The sequence below is a fragment of the Grammomys surdaster genome, unplaced genomic scaffold, assembly GCF_004785775.1.
Source record: "Grammomys surdaster isolate TR1022 unplaced genomic scaffold, NIH_TR_1.0 169, whole genome shotgun sequence".
Taxonomy (NCBI): domain Eukaryota; kingdom Metazoa; phylum Chordata; class Mammalia; order Rodentia; family Muridae; genus Grammomys; species Grammomys surdaster.
Genome location: NW_021604617.1, coordinates 17,080,439 through 17,087,578, shown reverse-complemented (window position 1 = coordinate 17,087,578; position 7,140 = coordinate 17,080,439).

The following is a 7,140-nucleotide window of genomic DNA, read 5'->3' as shown; positions in this document are numbered from 1 at the left end:
ACCTTTGGCTTTTGTTGTTTTGAAACAAGGTCTGGCTATGTAGATCAGGCAAGCCTTGAATTCATGATCTTCTACCTCTGCCTCCTAAGTAATACATTTACAGGCAGTCGACAAGGTGTCTGGCCTGGGGGGTTAATTTTGAATAGCTCTGGCCAGAACATGTACCTTTACCCTGTATGTAGATACACTCAAGAAAAGTAGCTTCCTCCCTTCCCTCTCCTCCTCCTCCCTTTCCCTTTCCCTTCCCTTCCCTTGCCTTCCTCTTCACTTCCCTTCCCCTTCCTCTCCTCCCCTCCCCCCTCCCCTTCCTCCTTCCTTCACCTTCCCTTCCCCTTCCCTTTTCTTCCCCCTCCCATGCCCTCCCCTTCCCTTCCTCTGCCCTCCCCTCCCCTCCCTCCTTTTCCTGCCCCCTTTCTTCTCTAGTTCAAAGCATCAAGCCCAGCTTTTCACACTTACTACATATGTTCTCTGAGCCCCAGTCCCAGATCCCCACCTTTTACCATCCAATAACTTTGAAAACAACAGAAGCAATACAAATTTCCAAGCAAGCCCAGTTGGTTTGGGGGAGAAAAACGAGTCTTCCTTCATTTACCGGTTCAATATTTTTAATGGTGTGTGTGTGTGTGTGTGTGTGTGTGTGTGTGTGTAGTGAGGGGATATGTGTGCATGTTTGAAGGTACCTGAGGAGATTGGATGGACCTCCTGGAGTTGGAGTTACAAGTTACAGGGACTCTGCCCTGAATGCTGAGAACTGAACTCCAGTCCTCCACAAGAGAAGTGGGTGCCCTTGACAATTAAGCCATCTCTTCAACACCCTTTTGATTTTGTAAGAGCATTTACAGTATCATTATTGTTGCTCTTCAGGGTCAGACTTCCTTTGTTCTCAAGACCTCTCCGATTCCATGTTTTATACACCTGTTTTATCAACTTCTTTCTCTTCATGGTCCTGCACAGATGGAGGCTGTGTGTTTTCTCCAGTGTCTGCAGCAACTTCACCTTGAACATTGAATTGTTCAGCATCTGGACTCTCACGGGCCTTTGCAGTTGTGATGACTAAGAAGATGCTGTTAGGTTTTTAGAGGGTGACTCTAGGAACCTGTCTCTAGTAAGACCTTGCCTGGCCTTCCTAAACTTCAGCTGCTGGTGTTGTCTGTGAGGGTAGCTTGCTTTTATCTAGGAGCTCATATTTGGCCATCCTCCTGGGGAAGGCACTGTGTACTTTGTCCATTGCTGATGGGCAAGCCCTCTTTGCGCCTGCCTTGAGACTTTGCTGGGGTGGAAAGAGCCAACCAGGCCTGCCTCAATGACTTGATCTGAACAGAGGGAATATTGTACAGATGGGAAACTTTAGGGACAAGCAAAGAGCACTTTCTCTTGTCACTTTGCTTGTGGTTGACCTCGAGTCCAAAAACATCAGAGATTATTCTGAGTGCTTTTAACACTGGGACAAAGCATCACAGAAAGCTACGGAGAAGACTCTAGGAGACCATTTCAAATCCCATTAGTTTTCTGATGAGGAAACAGAGGTTTGGGAAAAGAAGGGCTTCATCCCTGGGGAACACTCAGTCTGTCTCACTTAACCTTGTGCCTCAGGTAAGTGCCTTAGTACCTCTGGGTTTTCCAGCTGGTGCTTGGAATAGTTACCGACAGCAGTCTGTGATGAAGACTACATTTAAAATTACATGTGAAGGGGTTGGGCAATTGCCTCCTGCTGGTGATCACTCCTCAGAGTGACACTGCTGTGATTCCTTCCTGCCGTCTCCTAGGGTTCCTGTTAGCGGGTTGAACTTTGAGATTTAGAGGTGGAGACGTCTCCACCGACCCTCCGTTCACCTTTCTAATCTCACATCATCAACAAATTCCGTTCAATCCACGAGAAGTCTCTGGAGATGAGAGATGGCCGCACAGAGAGGCACAAAATCCTGGCTGAGGAGATAACCACAGCAAGCTGAACGGAGGAGGCTTTCTCAGCACTCAAGAGGCTAGTTTAGTGTGGAGGGACGGAGAAGGGGATCTATGAGCAGTGAGGCGCCTGGGTGGGGGTACTTGGCATGTGAGTCGGGTGGAGACAGCAAGGAAGGGGGTTGTGATGTGGACATTTACAGCTATAAAGGAAGGAGATTCAGAGAGTATGAAAAGAACCATTTTCTGTAGGGCTCAGGAAGGGCCTCTCACAGGGGATTTCCTACCCGGGGCTCCAGGCCTTGGCTGCCTTCCCAGGGAAAGGTGGTGTCTGCTATGGAAGACTTACACACTATGCGGCTGTAGTTCAGAGGCAAACGATGCCCACTCCTTCTCTGGACTACAGACTGCCCGAGCCTTGTTCAGCTGGGAATAACTATGCACTTTCTTTGAGCCACACATTTTATGTGCCTTGGAGAGAAATGGATGTTGAGGTCAGGGCAGCTGGAGAAGAGGAGGCCTGGAAGTTGTGACTAGTGCTGGAGTGCGGGGATCTGAGAGCAGTGAGGGGCTGTTCAGAGAACGAGCCCTTAGCACAGGGGACAGTGGAGCGATGATTGCCAGCCTGCTCCAGGCCGTGGCTGCACGGACAGGGGTTCAGTGTCATCCAACACAGGACACCTTAGGTAAAGGATTTCAAGATTAAAAACAGAACAACAACAACAACAACAACAAAAACCCATACAATCCCCATTGTTCCCCAACCCCAACCCCAATAAAATAATCAATATGTACTATTGAAAAAAAAGGCATATTTCAGCCATCGAGGAAGCTGTAGAATCCTTTCTTAGCATACGCAAGGCCCGGAGTTCTGTGTACACACAGGACTGTTTAAAAGGGGGAAATCACATCTTAGAAACAAGGCGCACTTTCTGTTGCCATCTCCAGGATGGGAATGATGGAAAAACATGTTCTGTTTTCATTGAGGATAATGAGTAGCCGAGAATCCTGACACATCTGTTCAGGCAAGATAATGATACCATCACTAGAGGTACTGCTCTGGGGACACCATCTGCTCTTCAATCTCCCTGACCCCTGCTCTTTTCAACTTTACTCTTTTCCCAGTCATTTCTCTCTGTACTGCTTCCTGCCTCCTTCCTCTGGCTTCCCTTTGCGCTCTCTCTCTCTCTCTCTCTCTCTCTCTCTCTCTCTCTCTCTCTGTCTCTCTCTCTCTTTCTCTCCTTTCCCATCTCATCTGTTCTCTTTACTCCTTCCTTATATTTTTCTTTCTTTTGTGGTTTTGAGAAAGGATCTCGCCAGGCGGTGGTGGCGCACGCCTTTAATCCCAGCACTTGGGAGGCAGAGGCAGGCGGATTTCTGTGTTCGAGAGTTCGAGGCTAGCCTGGCCTACAGAGTGAGTTCCAGGACAGCCAGGGCTACACAGAGAAACCCTGTCTCGAAAAACAAACAAACAAACAAACAAAAAACAAAAAAACAAAAAAGAGAAAGGATCTCATTATGTAGCTCAGGCTAGCCCCAACTCTCAATGATGTCCTCCTGTTTCAGCCTCCCTGAAGGCTGGGGTTACAAACATGAGACCCAACACACTCTGATTTCCTCATTTTTTTTCCTTGCTGTGTCTTAGTACCCTGTTCAGTTTTCAAAAATGCACTGGACAACATGAGGAAATCCTATAGAATCAGGAGCAGGGGATGCTGGGAAGTCATTGAGACCAGGGACTGGCTGTCATGATCAAAGGAATCTTTGCCTTCTTCCCAACAATGATTCCTATATGAAAGAGCCTTGCCTGTCTCTCAGCGAGAATCCATCATCCTAGTCAGAGAAATCTCTGGCCCTGGCTCATGCTCAGCCTTCTCAACAAAGAGTCAACAGGGAGCAGTAGCGCTAATTCCCACCAAGACGAAACAGATAGAAGAGGTCTCATGGTTTCAGCCTGGCCTTTAATGGCTGTCCCATCTGTCCAGCCCAGGTTGAATGTTTTAAATATCAGGAATGTTTTGTACCATCACTGGGATCTCCTAGATGCCACATTAATTCTTTTATTTATTTAGTTTGTTGTTGTTGTTTGTTGTTTTTGTTGTTGTTGTTCCAGTTTAGTTTGGGTTTGGGTTTTTGTTTTTGCTTTTTGCTTTTGGTTTGTTTTCAAGCCAGGGTCTCACTCTGAAGCCTAGCCTGGTCTAGAACTAACTATATGGCTTCAAACATGGATCAAAATTACAGCTTCAGCAACTGAAGTGTTGGGATTATAGCCATGAGCTACAATGCCAGGTTAAATTAGTTGATAATGTTTTAACTTTAGCACATAAACTAAACTCAAAATGTGGGGTTGAGCTTAGTATTAGTGGGAGCATCCCATGTGTTCCTCAAGTCATTCATTTATTCATTCATTCATTTTATTTTCCATTTTGTCTGTAGCATGTGGTCAAGAATTGGCTGCTTCCTAAGGCACATAGACTATTGCCTTTCAAGTTTAGAGTCCCTCTGAAGTCACAGTTCTGTTAAGCCTAAATAAATACAGATTTGTTCCTGGACATGCCTCCTGTGGGAAAACACAATCCTTTGAGGTCCCTACGCTATACAAGTCACTGAGTATCAAGGGGTAAAAGTGCAATGATATGGATTAGTATACACTCATCTAATCTACAAGCTCTTCTGCATTCCAACCACTCTTCATTTAGCTATCCATTTACTCACTTATCTATGTACCCACTGATCTATCCAACCATCTGCTCATTCATCCAAATATCTGCCCACCTACCCAGGAATCCCTCATCCATCCCTCATCCATCCATCCATCCATCCATCCATCATTTATCCATCCATCCCTCATCCATCCATCCATCCATCATCTATCCATCCATCCATCATCCACTCATCCATCCATCCACTCATCTATCCATCCATCCATCCATCCATCCATCCATCCATTCATCCATTCATCTATCCATCATCCATCCATCATCTGTCCATCCACTCATCTATCTATCTATCCATTCATCTATCCAGCCACCCATTTATCCACCATGAATGGGACAGGAAGTCAGTAACTAACCCAGTGGGTCTCAGGATAAAGGTAACTAATTACTATAAAAGGTATCAATGCAAAACAGAACCTGGTGGTTTGCACTCAGTGCCCATACCTTATAATTCACAACTAAATATTTCCCCCCATACTGGGCAGAGGCAAAGTGAGAGCAGGGATAGTGGGATAAATGTCGATAGTGGGATAATTGTTGCTGGTAACAAAAGATAGGCTTAACTTTAATCAAGATGGCATCTAAGTTTCCCTGAAGTCTAAAGGGTTAGAGCACCCTGGCGTGGCAAGTGTGTTTTGTCAGGGTAGCCCTGTGAGACCTCTTACTGGGCAGCTTCTCCTCGGCATGACAGCCCACCCTGCTACATCATAACTCTGATCAGTTATTACTTTCTCCTTTACTATCTTCATGTATTCCTGAGGATAAGTAGTTTATTGGGCAGGATTAAGTTCCCAATCTCTTTCTTTTTCCATCCATAAAAATGACTCCATAAGTTAGAGAACTCAGTGTCTAGAGTTGTTGCCCAGTTTCACAGATGCATGTTAGTATTTTCCTGGTGGTGGGAGGTTTACTCATCTCTAACGTAGAGTGGCATCTCTTCCCAAAGACATAGCCCTTCTCCCATCGGAACGTCGGACAGTACAGTCATTAGTCACTTGGCACCCAACTGGAAAGGGGAAATGAGGTGAAGCCCTGGAACCACCAGGAGAGCTGCTTCCCATGCCTTAGTCTGGTACTGAGTCACTAGGCTGTGCTAGACAAGGAAGTTCATTTGTGAGAGTGGCTGTCTCTCTGAAAAGAGAGAGCCAGCAGCTAGATGCAATCAGGGCTGGATATGACATGCCAGAATTCAGGGGGTCCTGTACTCAGCCACCTCTCCAGATATTAATAACAGAGTTCTGGGGCTTCCTTTTTCTGAAGGTGGGAGAGTGGATACATGACCTTTAAGGCAGCTTCTAATGCACGAGGTCTTGGTTGAGGGATGGGGAGGAACTACGTTATCAGTAACGTTGCTTATAATGTGCAGTTCACGTAATAACAAAAGCAGACCAAAGTTCACTTTAATGTAAAACAACTGTAGTTTGCACAGTCTTAGGTTTACAGGGAAGTTGGAAAAATAGGATGGGGAGTTCTCATATGTCTTTCTTTAGGTTGTGTAAACCTAATTAATGCCATTGTGCATTAATCCAAGCAGATACTGGCACAACATGATTATCCGAACTACAGAGTTAATGTGGAGTTCTCTGGTGTTTCCAATACAATACCTCTTCCATTGCAAGTTAGTTCAAAAATTACATTGCATTTAAAGGCTCACTACTGTCTAAAAACTTACCTACAAAGCCTTGTCACATGTCCTGGGGGATGAACACTCCCACTACCCTTGTTATGCCACTGATTCCCCTAAGTTGTACTACTTCAAGTAGGAGGACCTGCAGAGTGGTCCTCCTATTGGACATGTGGACATCCCAGGCTCTATGAGAATGCCTTCTTGGAGACTTTAATTAAGTGTGCCAATGCTTGCTTTAGGAGCGAACTTGGGAAGTAATTCTGGCCAATGGCTAATGAGAAGTCTGGAGTTGCTGGGTAACTTCCCTGCACTCCTCAAATCCCTCCCTTCCTTCTTGTCTACATTTTGAGACTTATCCTTTGAGTTATACTTTGTTGAAGGACAGAATGTCTGGAGCTGTTGCAGCTAATTTATAACCATGGTGGACAAACCCGGTACAGAAGCAAATATCATATTCCAAAATGGAAAAATAGTGAGACTCTGATCTTTAGCTGCATTATTTATTCCAGTGCATGAACTAACTCCTGACCCCTTGTTATGTGAGGAAATACATTTTCCTCTTCTGGGGGGAACCTAAAAGTTACTGGAGACTGATGGAAAACCTTCATCAATAACAAAAAAGCATGCTCTAAGGCCAACAGAGGAGCATACCTTTAATCCCAGCACTCAGGAGGCAGAGGAAGGTGCATCTCTTTGAGATTGAGGCCAGCCTGTTCTATTTAGTGTGATCCAGGACAGATAGGACTGCATAAAGAAAACCTGCCCAAAAATAAGTAAATAAATAAACGTAGGACCATGAAAGGCAGCCTGGTTTCTGGTCGAGCACAGGCTGGAAACCATCGAAGACCCCAGGTGATCCTAAGGGACATACATTTATTTTGCCACGCTCCCAGA